Raw genomic sequence first — 16398 nt, 5'->3', positions numbered from 1 at the left:
CGTGCTCCTCAGACTTGTTCCAAGCTGATTCACAGCACAGCAGCATCACAACCTTGGAAACAAACAACTTGCACTGCTCCCAGCAACAAAGCTGTCCCTCAGGGGGAACTCAGAGATCACTGAGAATGCATGCACTGTACACTCACATGTGCAGACACACACACACACCTCCGACCTACAGCCAAAGCGATAGAGATGCAGAGAACAGAACGCAGTCCAACAGGGCTTGGAGCGTATGCTTACACCACACGCACCCCAGCATGGAGATCTGCTGAGGTAACATGGCACTCCAGGAATTCTGAAAGCTGGGGCTTTTAGGCCATCATAAAAGACACTGGTGCTGTTGTTATGGTGCTCAAAGAGCCACTAGCATTTCGTCCCATGGAATCAGAGTCACTAACTGCATTTGCATTCCCTTAGCACCTCCATCTGCTTTTCCTTGATACTGCGACGCTTCTGCTAAACCCCGGCTTCAGCTGACACCAGAAGCAGTTTCAAAGGCCTCTTGGTCCCCTTCCCCTCCACCCTTAGGACACGGGCAAGGACAGTGCTGGCCTGGGACTCAAGGGATCCGGCCTCATTTCTCTGCACTATCAGTGCTCTCTGTGCCTCCATTTGCCATCTGTATAATAGGGATAGTATTTCCCGGCCTGATTGGCACTCAGAGGATAAATTCATTCATGGCAGTGAAACACCTGGATTAAGGGCAAAAGAGCCAGAGAAAACCTAGGTAAAATATCACCCATTTGCTTCAATGGGATTAACTTGTATCCAGCTGGGGTTAGTATCAGGCCCTCAGCTGGGCTGACATGTAAGCACATGAAGGATTAAGGGCCAGATCAGTAGGTTAGTCTTCATCACACAGCTAAACAGAGCTCGAGCATTGCCCTTAACTCAAGTCCCGCCCACACATCATAGCCTGAACTCAAGCCTGGTGGTGCTTTTAAGTGGAGCTGGCAGGCCCCTCAGAGGCTCTGAGCTTAGTTCGAGGCCAGCACATCGCTGTGTGTAGCTCATGTTCTTTCGCAGTGTGGCTGCTCTGACTGCAGCGAAGTGAACTAAGAGGAGTTAACAAGTGCAGCCACTCCCATTAACCGGGCAGTGAACCTAGAAGAAGGTGTAATTTACACCTCTCTAGCTTCTCTCTCTCTCAGGATATCTAGGGGAGTCGTTTACATGCCAAAGGCCTGGATGTAAGCAGGCCACTCATTTGGTATTCCACCGGACACTCCTGCTCTCCCTGGATTGTCCCCCATCTGTACGCGGTCTTGTCTGGTTCAGAAAAGGGGCGCCACTTTGAAAAGCATGCCGCTCCACCCCTCTTGGCGTGACCTTGCACACAAAGTCAGGCGGGTGGCAGCGAAGTGGCGAGATCCTCAAAATGGTGCCCCCCTACTGCGTGCGAGGTCACCCCACATGGAGGGGCGCCATTTTTAAGACCGTGCCACCCTGGCCCCATGTGGCACATCCAAAGTCACACCAGCGGGGGCAAGATGGCACGCTCTTATAAATGACGCCTCCCTCTGGGTCTGAGGACACGCTGGCAGAAGCAGGCCCATGCCATTCCGGAAGTGTTGGAATCTCCGGTATTTTGGGAATGCAAGAGTGGCCACCCTACCTGGACCATCCCTTTGGTGTGCTCACTGCACAGAAAGAGGCAGGTCACATGGGGTGGGGGAGGGGCTTTAACCAGCTTGCAATTTTATTAGTCAAATTACATCCTCGTTTCCCAACACGGGACAGTCCAGTGCAGTCACTTTCAGCCCATTTTGCCAGTTTTGGGGGGCTCCCATGCAGGTAAAGCCAACCATTGCACGGGGTGGGGGGTGTCTCTGGATGCCTCATTTGCTAGCTAGGATCTTTCCTCTTTTGGGGTGTTGAGGGGAGGGGGGACCTCAAATCCCTGCCAGCTCCACCATTAAGTGCATTTATGGGATGGATCCCCCAGAGTAGTGTCACAGCCCCTGGTTGGCATATACCCCCAGGGAGTAACACACGATGCCCCCAACTCGTAAGGAGATGCTCTTGGAATGCCCTCTATGTTACCGTTTTTGATCTGGAGCCTAAACCAGCAAGTTCCTACACTGGGCACCTGCCAAAGTGGACATAACTAAATGACTTTCACCTAGGTCCAAACTGTGCCTCTGGAAGGCGGACAACCCCAGCCCTCCAGTTGCCCAAAACCCAGTCCCTAGATTTTGCTACGAAGAAGGTGAAAAACCCAACCAGCCTCGGCCAAGCTGGTGGCATGGGGAAAAATTCCTTCCCAGCACCAAAGCGGTGACTAGCACAGCCTGCAGCAAGGCTGGGGGAGAGTGGGTTAAGTGCTGGAAACCAGCACACAGAAAGTGGGTATCCCTGAGCACAGGGCTTCTATCATGGCTCCAAATCTTGTTGCAAATCTCGTGAGACTTTATGGCTCCCAATCCTGCAAGATCTCCAGGCTACCCTGGAAGTCCGATGGAGGATGGAAATCTCACAGGACCGTGTCCATCCTGTCCTTTTGTCCTCTCCCATCCTGGGAGCCTCCAAAACTCACCCCTCGCTAGGCTCAGGGCCCCCAGTGCACAAGCCACATCAGTGCAAACCTTCGCATCCAGGTACTTGGTGTGTCAGTGACTCTGCTGGCTATTTCAGAGGTGATGCAGAACAGGATGTACCTAAGTGGCTGTGAGTGTAAAGGAGGCTCCCTGAATCCAAGTTCATGTCACTAACACGTGACAGGAAAGGGGATGTAAATTATACTGGCCCAGGAAGAACCCAGGTTTGCTCCCCAGCTTGTATGCTAAGCAGCCAACGAGCCTGTCACATGAGCATGTCTCTGACTGAGCCCTGACATAGCAAATTATGTCTCAGGCTGAAGCTAAGAGGCCAAAGGAATCAGCAATCCACCTACGCTGTTAAATGGGGCCCTCTCTACAAACTGACTGGCAAGGCCCCACCTGCTCACTGAACCTGGCCAGGCACATTTGGGATGTACAGTGCACTCCTTTTATAAGAACCACATCCATTCTGGATTATTTGATTCTTACAAGCGGTTGATTCTTACAAGCAGAGTATAGGCTAGGTATAGAAATGATTTTGTCCCAGTGGCTTTGATCACTATATGCGGTTTTATCAGTGATTCTTATAAATGGAGTGCATTGTACTGAAACACATAAATGTACATAGGCAAAACTGCAGCAGTGACACAGTGCAGTGGAATGCAACATGCATAGTAAACTCCCACTCCCGCACCTTTCATTAGGGGGACGGAAAATGTCTCTGGGGCTGACTTCCCCTCTCCCAGTTCTCCTCTGTCCTCGCCAGCCTGTCATACAGTATTAGCTGTAATGAAAACCATGTGCTTTCCTAACCTCATTGTGCATCTCTCATGTTTAGGGGCCTTGCTTTATCAGTTTTATCCTGTGTAATATTCATCACTCCGGTTTATTTATGTTCCCCTCTTCGGGAAGGTATTTTTCAGGCCTGGTGAATAAAACATAAGCTTTTGCTGTTTGTCAGAGCAAATGCGGCTCCTCTGATGTCGGCCTGAAGAACGGCTCTTGGTTTTTTCCAATGTCTGCACTTTGAGAGAAATGCATTTGTATTTGGGTTTCTGTTGGGTGGGGAGACGTGAATTTTTTCCCTTTTCAATAAAAGAAATGTTAGCGTTATGCTAATCAGTATACAGCAAAAGCAGGAAGCCAGGCTAATACCATCAACATCACACACCGGGGTAAGTAAGCGATAAGCAGAGCATGGGAGTGGGGAGGGTGTGACCCATGTCGACTGCCCTAGTCATGGGGGAGTTGAATAAAGCCCTGGATTCATTCCTACCTCGCCTCCTGAATCTCCTTCCAGCAACAATTCCCCACTCTGAGCAGAAGTGGGTGGGGGAGGCAGAGGGAAGAACAGGAGAGGCAAACAGCAAGGCAGGGGGAGAGACTAGGCTAGAAAATAGACTAGCCTGGAAACCCTGACCAGGTTCAGCCCAGTTCAGTGCCACTTCTGCAGCTCCTGTCAGAGGCTTCATGTTTACTGCAAAATGTTCCCTTTCCCAAAAGCCTTTGAAAGCAAAATCAAAAGGTGCAGATTGGTCTTTTCAGAGGGAAGCGTCTCCATGCTGCAGCAGGGCTGGTAGTTAACGCCAGCAGTGAGGGCTCCATCCCCTTTAACTAGGAGGTTCCTTCCCTGCCAGCCCACAGCCCCTCAGAAAACAATGGGACAGTGAGGGTTGTGTGGCTGCAGTGCCATCACTGTCATGTTAGGATTAAAGAGACCTGTGGCACCTTATAGACTAACAGACGTATTGGAGCATGAGCTTTCGTGGGTGAATACCCACTTTGTCGGATTCATGTATCATGTATTCACCCACGAAAGCTCATGCTCCAAAATGTCTGTTAGTCTATAAGGTGCCACAGGACTCTTTGCTGCTTTTACAGATCCAGACTAACATGGCTACCCCCTCTGAAACTTGACATGTTAGGATTAGTCAATAGTTGTATTTCAACAGCATGAAGGGGCCTCAATCCAGAACAGGGTCCTCTTGAGGCGGGCACAGCCCAAACATGGGAAGACATGATCCCTGCCCAGAGATCTTGGGATCTAAAGGATTCTAGTGTACTTCAACGTACTTACATTAATGGCCTGATTCTGCTCCCCCTTGGGCCTCCACAGCTGCACCACTGCACGGGGCTGCTCTGGGGCAGAAGACAGGCGTGTGCCCTCGCCTGAAGCCTGCAATGGGAAGGCACAGAGGCGATTCACACTGTGCCAGCTGGGCTAGGTGGCCTTGAGTCTGCTAGTGCTGCCTTAACGGCTGCAGGCAGGGGCCATAACTATGGGTACATCTACACTACCCACCGGATTGGCGGGTAGCAATTGATCTATCAGGGATCGATTTATCATGTGTAGTGTAGATGCGAAAAATTGATCCCTGATTGCTCTCCCGTCAACTGTGGAACTCCAGCAGTGTGAGCGGAGGAAGCAAAGTCGACGGGGGAGCCGCAGCCATCAATCCAGTGCCGCGAGGACCCGAAGTAAGTGATTTGAATTCGATCTAAGATACGTCGACTTCAGCTACGCTATTCTTGTAGCCGAAGTTGCGTATCTTAGATTGATCCTCCCACGGTGTAGACCAGGCCTATTTCATTCATGACATCCTAGTGTTGACCCTTGACCGTGACCTGATCTTGGAAGGTTTATGCTGATGTTTGAACTACAATCTCAATGGCAGGGAAAGCTAAGATGCTGTTATTAAAGCTGAAATGCAAGCAGGGAAGACTAAAGTGTATCAACAGTGGAAACAGGCTTTGCAGCAAGTCTGGGGCCTAACAGAGCCTAGCAGTTCTTGTAAGCCGTATGCTGGTTAGGTCTTATATCAGGGGTTGGCAACTTTTAAGAAGTGCTATGCCGAGTCTTCATTTACTCACTCTAATATAAGGTTTCACATGGGAGTAATACATTTTAACGTTTTCAGAAGGTCTCTTTCTATAAGTCTATAACATATAAATAAACTATTGTTGTATGTAAAGTAAATAAGGTTTTTAAAATGTTTAAGAAGCTTCATTTAAAATTAAATTAAAATGCAGAGGCCCCTGGACCAGTAGCCAGGACCCGGGCAGTGTGAGTGCCACTGAAAATCAGCTCGTGTACCGCCTTTGGCATGCCTGCCATAGGTTGCCTACCCCTGGCTTACATAGTCAGCGTAAGTGCTTGAGTTAGGCTTATACGATTTAGCAACATGTATCTTGTGATCAACCAGCAAACTGCAAAAGAACAATTTATGCTTGAAATTACGGAGATTAGGGGCCTTTGTCTCTTTGGTATTGTAATCATGGAGCAAAACCGCAGTCAGGTACCAAAACCACTGGGAGATGTGTTGACGCAAATAGCTTACGATAACAGACAGAATCCTAACGAGGGTCTCCCAGAATAACAAACATGAGCAAAAGGCTGAGACCAACTCACAGATGGTCCTGAATTCTAGTGGGAGTAAGGACAATAAAGTTATAAAAGATGATCAAGACCAGGGGTAGGCAACCTATGGCAAGAGTGCCGAAGACGGCACGCGAGCTGATTTTCAGTGGCACTCACGCTGCCTGGGTCCTGTCCACTAGTCCGGGGAGGCTCTGCATTTTCATTCAATTTTGAATGAGGCTTTTTAAACATTTTAAAAACCTTATTTACTTTACATACAACAATAGTTTAGTTATATATTATATACTTAGAGAAAGAGATCTTCTACAAATGTTAAAATGTATGACTGGCACGCGAAACCTTAAATTAGCGTGAATAAATGAAGACTCGGCACAGCACTTCTGAAAGGTTGCCGACCCCTGATCAAGACCAATCCTTAGCAGGGGAGATTGAGATGACAGGATGCTGGAAAGCAGGTCGCCAAACGCACATATGGTGCCTCCTCCACGTACTGGTTTTCTATTTTAACTTCTAATGGTCTCCACAGAATTGAGAGTATGCATGATTCAGTGAGGGTTACTTTGCAGTTGGTTGCTTTGCTACATTTATTCTTATATCTGTATTTCTATTAATTTTTCTCTAATTGCAATTATGCTCGTTTGTATCTTGGATCTAAATAACATCTTCAAATCTCTATGTATATGACTCACTCAAATGTATATAATAAATTAATGTAGGCACCTAAGTAAAAAACCTGTGGTTAGTGACTTGTGGAGTTCAATCCAAAGGTTACAACGGGGTGCATGTGGTTCACAGAAGCAGCAGAGGCCTGTCCCCTCTTTTCCCAGGTTTAAAGACAGCTAAATTATAAATTACAGTATGGGCTACTGTCTAGCTAGTCTTGTCTTGGGACTATAATAAAAACTTGTGTTCTCTATAATTGATATCTTTATTAGACTATGATGAAAATGTTTTAATGTTTGCTATCCTCAGGAACCTTTACTCAGAACATTTCTCAGGAAGGCAGCTCTTCTAAAAAGTATGTTATGGAGATATCAGGAAGGAGCAAGAACTCAGAAAGAACTCCTGTAACAAGTACCCCCTACAGCACTGTGAGGAGTTTGAGTGCAATACTGAGAAACGCTTGATTTCTGGTCTCAGCAACTGCAAAGGAAATATACTAAGCAGGGTGTGGTGGCCTGAGCAAAGGACTAGAAGGCCAAGCAACTGTTTTGCTTTTTGATCTAGGGGGAGTCATCACTCATCTGTTTCAGGCAAGCTGATCCTTAAACCTGGGTAAAACTAGCAAACTCACTGGAAAGCAGAGGTTGGGAGTTACTCCCAGAACTCTCAGGACTGCAATAGCTTCTCAAGCTCTTTTTCTCCCCAGCCCTGTAGACAGGAGGACAAGCACCAGCCCTGACCTTCCCTCTGCCTTGTCCCCTGTATCTCCCTTTGGTGCAGGTGGAAGGAGCCATCATGAAGCTGGGCTCCAGAGTGTCCTGTCTCCTTTGCAGAGTGGGCGTGTTCTGGTTTTCCTGTCTCAGGAGGTGCTGGGCACCTGCAGGGGAATGGAGGCAGCACATACAAGTAGCATGGTTTGGGGAACTAAGGCATTTGCACAGTAGTTTCATTTCGACAAAACATTCATTGTAATAAAACGCCTGGCTCACAGTGTCCCATGCAGAAATAACAGGGAGCCCCCAAAGGAAACAGGATGCATGAGGAGGACAACCTGCAGCTCAGCTTTGCACAGGCTCCTGCCACCTGTTCCAGTGGCTGCAGCAGGGACAGTTCCTGGGAACCTACTTCACTGCCTCACTCATTATTTCAATAACTGTTTGTTCAAAGTTACAAGGGATTATTTGCTGAACTAAACAGTAGCAGCTGGTGCTCAGTCAGTGCTGTCTTGAGACTGCCCTTTCAAATGGAGTAATGTACAGAAGCTATAACACAGCTAGCATGATTGATTGCAGAGATTACCCCATATTCTCGTATTGCTGTGAATTCACAATTGAATATGTTCATCAATTGCTAGGTTCCTCGGCCTGGTAGTCTCCTACCACATGCCTTCCGAGGGCATGGACAGCCAATCCCATTTGGATTTGACAGTCTCTTACACTCCCTTTGTCCAGGTGCAAAGATGACAGACACAAGGAGACTCAAGCCCATTGATCATTATCTCACAATATAATGGATGGCTGACGGTGAATAACAAACTCTCTCTCTGTCAGGACACTTAGTTATAATCTAGGGGCATTTCACAGTGTTGTTTTGGTTTCACTTCTGAATCAAAGTTCATGAAATGGGGTTACAAAGAAAAGGCCAGGAGGAGCTGACGGGGGCAACTTATTTGAATCTGCCAAGAGTAAGGGAGCAGAATCCCTCCATTCGAGTAAGAATCAGCAAAATCCAGAGCACGATATAATCAGCCTATCTGGTGGCAGCCTACACCACCTTCTGAACGTCCCCATCGTGGGAGCCCCCACCTAAAGCCTGCTCTGCTGCTGTGATGGATCTGCAACCCCATCCGCCTCCTACAGAACAGTCATTTTCTAAAGAACCAACCCAGGCCAAGACTTAACTGTACGCAGTTCCATCAATATTCCATTCCGCAGGGCATTGTTCATGCTACATGCACCTATCTCTCACCCCACACAGACAACCTCCCGCTCCTTAGCCACACAGTGCCCCCGTTGAACAGCCACACCCTGAAATACACTTGCTCATCGTCAAGGGACATTCACACACGCAACTACATGGAGATATGTCTGTATCCACACCCAGCTGAAAAGCCACTACTCACACATGCCCATACATGACCACATATACAATATCGCTCAGACACCAGTGCATGTGCAATTCAGTCTTATACAATAGCTGAATTGGGGCAAACCCTCTCTGTCAATTAAGGAATTCCTAGTTTTGACCCAAAAACTCTATTATCAAATCAAACCATAAAAACAAAAGCAAGAAGCCAGGAAATTTTCCTCCACCATCTGCTAATTTACATGGTTACTGGTGTCAGCAATTTAGAAGCAGTGAGATTATACCAGAACCACTAAAAATTCCACAGGGCAAGCTTTAAACTATAATCACAAATCTAACTGAGAAAACTAGCTTAGAATCAAATTAATTGATTTTTATTTGTTATTTTTTGGTAAACTGATTAAATTCTTTTGGAAAGAAGGAGAAACAGCAATTGGTATTTTAAATTGGTTGTGATAAAACTGAGGTGGGATTATAAACCTACCTGTGTATGGTCAGGAATTACTGGTGGCAGTCAATTTGTGTGTTGTTTTGGGCTGGCTGTGGGTGGAGCCCTGAAATACCACAAGGCCCATCCACATGACAAAATGGATTTCTGTTACATGTGGTGGAGAGCAAGAGTGCAGCTCCAGACTAGCACAATCTATCAATGGACATGGCTGTGTCTGCCTAATGCGGAAATCTCTCCATCTGTTCATCTCATCATCCACACACCTGCATTGCAGGTAATCTCTCTCTCTCGGCTTCTTTGCTCAACAAGCTACTACTCAGCCATCTCTTCCCCTAGCCACTCAGTCAATGGGCTACGTGGCCACTCATCTGACAATACATTATTCTACATCTCTGATCAATCTGCCTCATACAACTATGTAGCCAATAAGCCTTTCTGTGTAACATAGAGGCTTGTGTATCCCTTAGCATTTGAGAACACCTCTCTGACCATCCACACCATAAACATATTGTGCTGACACCACTGACAAAGTAGCAAGAATAATAATGCTTTGTACTTCCATATCACATAGGGCTTGTCTTCACTACTGGCTAAACCGATGCAGTAGTGAAGACACGTTAAGTCGATGGCAGAGTGCTCTCCTCTCGACTTCAGTACTCCACCTCCCTGCGAGGTGGAAACTATGTCGACCTAGCGCAGTGTAGATACTGCTCTAAGTCGATCTAAGCCAGTGGTCCCCAACCTTTTTGGCTAACGGGCGCCAGCCGAAGGACCACTGTGGCAGTGGAGCACTCACTGAAATGACGCTGAAATTCGGTGGCGATGCCTTTTGATGACATCGCTTGCCGTTGACAAGCGACGTCATCAAGAGGCGTCCCCGCTGAAATTCGGGAGCGACGCCTCTCGATGACGTCACTTGTCGACAGCAAGTGGCGTCATCGATAGGAGTCGCTGCCAAAATTCGGGGGCGTCGCTTCTCGATGAAGTCACTTGTCAGCGACAAGCTTTGTCATTGAGAGGCGTCCCTGCCAAAATGCCACTGCGGCATTTCAGCAGGTGCTCTCCCAGGGGCCAGGACGCGGGCGCATTAAGATGCCCCCGCGGGCATCACGTTGGGGACCCCTGATCTAAGCTTTGTTAGCTTAAGTTTCATAATGTAACTAGCATAATTTAAGTTGACGTATCTCCTTACTGTAGACCAGGCCTGAGTCAGAGGATCCCAAAGCACTTTACAAACATTACACTTTTTTTGATGAGATGACTAGATTGGCTGATAAAGGTAATAGTATTGATATAATATACATAGACTTCCGTAAGGCATTTGACTTGGTGCCACACAACATTTTGATTAAAAAACTAGAATATAAAATTTATATACCACATTAAATGAATAAATAAATGGCCAACTGATACATCTCAAAATATAACTGTAAGTGGGGAAACGTCACCAAGCAAGTCTGTTTCCAGTAGGGTCCCACAGGAATCGGTTCTGAGCCCTACGCTATTTAACATTTTTATCAATGACTTGGAAGAAAACATAAAATCATCATTGATAAAGTTTGCAGATGACAAAAATTGGGCAAGTGGTGAATAATGAAGAGAACAGGTCACTGATTCAGAGTGATCTAAACTGCTCTGTAAACTGGATGCAAGCAAACAATTTGCATTTTAATATGGCTACATGTAAATGTATACATCTAGTAACAAAGAATATAGGCCATACTTACAGGTTGGGGGACTCTATCCTGGGAAACTCTGATTCTAAGATTTGAGGGTTGTGATGGATAATCAGCTGAACATGAGCCCCCAACATGACACTGAGGCAAAAAGAGCTAACAAAATCCTTGGACGCATAAACAGAGGAATCTCGAGTAGGAGCAGAGAGGTTATTTTACCTCTGTATTTGGCACTGGTTTGATCGTTCCTGGAATACTGTGTCCAGTTCTGGTGCCCTCAATTCAAGAAAGATGTTGATAAATTCAGGATGATTCAGAAAAGAGCTGCGAGAATGATTAAAGGATTATAAAACATGCTAAAGCATAACAAAGAGAAGATACAGGGTGAGTTGATTACAGTCAGTAAGTACCTACATGGGCAACAAATATTTAATAATGGGCTCTTCAATCTAGCAGAAAAAAGTACAAAGTACAAAACACACTCAAATGGCTAGAACTTGAAGTGGGACAAAGGCATACATTTTTAGCAGTGAGAGCAATTAACTATTGGATAAACTTATCAAGGATCCTGGGGAATTCTCCATCACTGAATTTTAAAATCAGGATTGGATGTTTTTCTAAAAGATCTACTCTAGGCCTGAGTTGTACAGGATGTTAGACTACATGATCACAACTGTCCCTCCTGGCCTTGGAATCTATGAACATAACACCCTTGTGCAATAGGCAAATATTCCCATTTCACAGACAGGGAAAACTCAGGGCACGTACCGATTGAGGCCAGCATTTGGAAACTCACTATTTAGGTGCCTAAATACAGACTTATGTAGCCCAAGTTTGAAGATTTTGGCCTAAAGACTTGCTCAAGGTCACACCACCAATCAGCAGCATGGTCTTCTAATTCCCCACTGTGGGGTTTTTCAACAATTTATTCATAGATTCCAAGGCCAGAAGGGACCACTGTGATCATCCAGTCAGACCTCCTGTATAGCAGAGGGCACAGAACTTCCCCAAAACAATTCCTATAGCAGATCTTTTAGAAAAACATCCAATCTTGATTTTAAAATGGTCAATGATGGAGAATCCACCATGACGCTTGGTTCACTGCTCTCACTGTTGAAAATGTATGACTTATTTACAGTCAGAATTTGTCTAGATTGACAAGCCCCTTATTAAATATTTCACCATTAGGCCACAGTCTGTCCCTAGAGCCATCTCTACTCCTTCCCATACAAGCATCACCAGTACAGTCATCTTTGTGTTAACTATACTGCACCATTTGTGCATTTAGACTGCTGGGGAAGGGACCTTATTTGCTGTTTTATCTATATTTTTTATAACTATAGTATCATGTGCATCTGTGGCACTAAAATGTATAAAAATCATTAGCTTCTCCAATAGGCAACACTGATGTAACCATCTCTGCCTTTACAGGCACCACTGCTATGTCAACTAGCCTTTCATATCTTTACAATGGATGTGCAGGCCTCTCTGACTGATCTCCAGTATCAGAGGGGTAGCCATGTTAGTCTTGATCTGTAAAAAGCAACAAAGAGTCCCGTGGTACATTAAAGACTAACAGATGTATTGGAGTGTAAGCTTTCGTGGATGAATATCCACTTCGTCAGACGCAACCAAGTGTGTATACACCCACGGAAGCTTATGCTCCAATCTATCTGTTAGTTTTTAAGGTGCCACAGGACTCTTTGTTGCTTCTGACTGATCTGTGTTTTGCACCATCTATTATATCTTTGGACTGACATCTAATATACCAACATAGCTGGTGGTCAATCCATCCGCTTCTTCCTAATCCATTGCTCCATCTCATCAATTCCTTTGCTGACTGTACGTTCAATATCTTTCCATGGTTCATAACTGGGAGGCTCCGAGTTTCTAAGCACATATGGAAACACTGAACCTTTATCCTACAGGACACACTGTGTCTAGCTCCTATTCACTTTCTGGATTAAAGTCCATGCTCTGGCTTTTCTTCCTTTCTCAGCTTCCTGGTGCATTTCCAATGTCTCTTTTTAAATCCCTCTCAGCACAGCTCCCAGGGGAAAGCAAGGGAAGCCTTCCTTTGATTCAAACACAAATGCCTTCCTGAATTCAAAGGGAACAAGCAAGGGGGACTGCAGAGCTCTCGGTAGATGGGAAGCCTCATAACTCCATTTCTTTCCCTCCTTTCCTTTCTTTTTCTCTCTTTCTGCCATATTATCTAACTGGAAAGGAAGGAAAGTCGAGGTTTCATACTGTTTCATCTTGATTTAATCACTTTTATATCTCACAAATGCATATGCAGATTTCTCTGCTTCTTTATTAAGGCTTCAATAAAAAGGTTATAAAAATGTCTTTTTTGATTGTTAATTGCAATTTCTCTTTTAATACGCAAGTTGGGCTGGCTCTCCTCAGAGACTCCCAGAGCCTCTCTGCAAATAATACAGCCTTGCTCTAATGTGAGCTGCCTACTGTGTATTTACTCAGCCATCAAAGCACAAAGAAGGTTGATAGCAGAGCAGCCTCTTCCAGATAGGCTGCTCCTCCATCCCCACACCTCAGCCTGGAGCTTTCAGAGATCTCAGCTTCTGGAGTTCACAGTACACTGTGGAATCCCAGCCCAAGCTGGGAAGCACAGAAGAACATTCAGAAAAGTAGAGAGTCCCCAGGATGCAGACATATTCTTCAATAACAGAACCCTTCTTGATTTCATTTACTTAGCCACTGTCCACTGGGCCATGCACCCAGAGGGGCACCCAGGACACCCGCCCCAGGATCCACCAGAATGTAGGGCTGACTGACAGAGTACTGGTACTGGCTCTCGGCTGGGTGCATGACTCCACGTCAGATTCTGATGACGAGTCAGCCTGCGGGGACCATGAAGGAGCAGTACCCATCAATTCCACTAGCTGGTGCTGAGGGTCCAGTGAATGGTGACGGAGCAGAGAAGCTCAGCAGGGTCAGTTTCCCTCTGGACAGTACCAGAAGACCTGGTACTGAATAGAAACTTGGGGCAACATGCTCCCTTCTGCTGGTGGCACCGAGACTGCCAGTAAGTCCCTGGCTACAACAAGTGAATCTGGGGTTAATGGCACTGTTATGTCCCCCTGCTGCTGGCGGTTGATCCTGCATCAGACTCAACAGCGCTTGCAAGCAGAGAGGAGTCGATGGTGCAACCTGAGGAGTGGGGGTAGGAGAGTCGACCAACACAGGTTGCACCCTGCTGCACTCCTCCAGCTCGGGGAAACATCCCCTCTCAGACTGCTGCTTTTTGTGCTTCTTTCTCAGCATCAGTGAAGGGGAGAGGTGTTGAGAGTCCCATGCCACAGGAGGGGCGCTCCACACCAAGGCCAAGGTACTTGGTACTGAGTCTGACCGGCTTGTCTCCAACATTGGTCTGAGTGCAGCTTCCATTAGGATGGACTTTAACCTAGCCTCCCTGTCCTTCTTCGTACGAGGCTTGAACTGGAGGCAGATCTGGCAACACTCTTGCAGGTGAGTCTCCCCAGACGCTTCAGCCAGCTGGAGTGTGGGTCACTCACTGGCATGTGCTTGCCATAGGTTTGAACCCTGGATCATGCCTGGCTCCAGGAGCAGAGAACACCCCGTTAGACAGATGTGAGTCTAACTATTTACACTGACTACTAAGAAGATAAACTGAAGACAACAACTCTTGGGAAAAAGAAAAGAGGAATGGAGGAAAAACAGCAAGAACCACTGAGAATCGCATTGCTGAAGCAAGAGAAGCCGTTCCAGCAAGCATTACAGGCAGGAAGAAGGAACTGACAGGGTGCAGGGCTGGCTGGGCCCCTTATACTGGCTCATGAGGGCGTGGCACCTGAGGGTGCTAGAGCCAGCCTGACGGATACCACTGAGGGGAAAACGACGTTGCATGTGGCACACGCACACCAAGCATTTGAAGAAGAACCCAGACTTTCAGATATCTTTGAGGATTATGGGGGGCATTCTACCAACCATCCATTGCTACTACAAGGTGGATAGAATGGACCCACTTCCATGAGCTGCTTACACTAAGCCTAAACCAGCTGATAGGAGGATGGGGAGATTTGAAGCCAGTAGCCCTCTGTGCCTGCAGCCATTCTGCACGTTGCAAAGCAGCTCAAATACAGGAGCTTCCCAGCATGCACTGTTCAGAAGGCTCAGAGAAGAGAGTCCCTTCTGAGCACGCGCTAATCGTAAGCTCATTGCTGCCAAAGTTTGGGTGGCAGCACTCTGTGGCACAGGAGAAATACCCCACAGTACTGCAGTTTTCTCAGCTGCCTGTTTTCTGGATGTTTGCCCATAGCCCCACCCACTGCACAACTCGGCACAATTCCCAGCCTGTGTCTTGGAGAGGTCCAAGACTGATACAACAAGTGGGGCTGTAGGGCTGTAGTTCATGACTTGGGGCATTAGCAGAGCCAGATCTGTGCAGAATTTGCACAATGACAGCCTTTGGCCAGTACTTCTAGAGCAGGGGTCGGCAACCTTTGAGAAGCAGTGTGCCAAGTCTTCATTTATTTACTGTAATTTAAGGTTTTGGGTGCCAGGGGCCGGCGGCTGGAACCCCAGACTGGCAGTGGGCTGAGCGGGGCCGGCAGCCAGGACCCCGGCTGGCAGGGGCCGGTGGCTGGGACCCCAGATCGGCAGCGGGGGTGGCAGATGAACCCCAGACCGGCAGCGGACTGAGACGCTCAGCCCGCTGCCGGTCTGGGGTTCCGTCCGCTGGCCCCTGCCAGCCAGGGTCCCGGCCGCCGGCCCCGCTCAGCCCAGGGTTCCGTTCATCCAGGCCAGCAGTGGGCTGAGCAGGGCCAGCGGTCGCGATCCTGGCTGGCAGCAGAGTGCCACTAAAAATCAGCTTATGTGCCGCCTTTGGCACACATGCTGCAGGTTGCCAACACCTGTTCTAGAGCTTTGCTTTCAGGAGAGTGGAAATTCACCAACTTCACTGGAAATGGAAACACAAAATTACCAAAAACTGTTGAAAGCAGACCAATATCACCTTGTCAGGACGAGTCTCCCTTCTCATACTTTTTGCAAGCCTGCTCTTCTTCATCTCCCGTTCTTCTGATTTCTTTCAACTCAGGTACAACCTACAAAAGAGCATCCTAAGGGGAGGAGCAGGACACACACTATTTACAGTTAAGTAACACAACAGCCTCTTAATGGGAACCTGCTAAAGCCAAATGAAATAAGAAGAGGCCTGGGCATCAAACGCAGCAAAATGAAACTGTTAAAGAATCCAACTCATTAAATGGCTGTGATAATACTTCATTTTAATGGTAAATGTAATTCATACTTAAGTCCAACGGTACTCCAACAGAAACTCCTATGGCACCCACATGAACAGCAGACAAATGGATTATGCCTAGTGCTGAGACAATGAACTCTCAGTGGATACTGGACAATGGCACATGAAAAGCGTGTTAACAGAACATAATTTCTGTACATGAATCTCCAGCTTATTTGATAAAATGCCCCAAAGAAATCAAACTGAAGGGACAGACAGATTGTCTGTATACTGACAACAGGGACTAAACAGGTATTCTCAGGAGTCTATATCTACAATTGCGAATGGATTTCACGCCTGTGAAATTCACACGGTAC

The 16398-nt window shown here is 46.9% G+C and overlaps 1 protein-coding gene across 14 annotated transcripts in view; it reads right to left on the bottom strand.

Moving 5' to 3' along the window:
* RBFOX3 (RNA binding fox-1 homolog 3) overlaps nucleotides 1-16398 on the bottom strand; it is a 433745-nt gene that overhangs the window by 224712 nt on the left and 192635 nt on the right. For 3 of the 14 annotated variants that reach the window (XM_050920014.1, XM_050920020.1, XM_050920021.1), the window contains exon 4: nucleotides 11017-11121. The exons of 9 other annotated variants lie outside the window; for them this stretch is intronic. The gene's annotated coding sequence lies outside the window, so the exon portion shown is untranslated. Of the gene's footprint in view, nucleotides 1-4620; nucleotides 4671-10848; nucleotides 10983-11016; nucleotides 11122-16398 lie in introns of those variants that run through there. 2 more of the 14 variants (XM_050920028.1, XM_050920027.1) reach the window with 2 other exon arrangements.

This window comes from Gopherus flavomarginatus, chromosome 12 (assembly GCF_025201925.1).
Source record: "Gopherus flavomarginatus isolate rGopFla2 chromosome 12, rGopFla2.mat.asm, whole genome shotgun sequence".
In the NCBI taxonomy this organism is placed as follows: Eukaryota; Metazoa; Chordata; order Testudines; family Testudinidae; genus Gopherus; species Gopherus flavomarginatus.
This window is presented reverse-complemented; position numbering and strand designations above follow the sequence as displayed.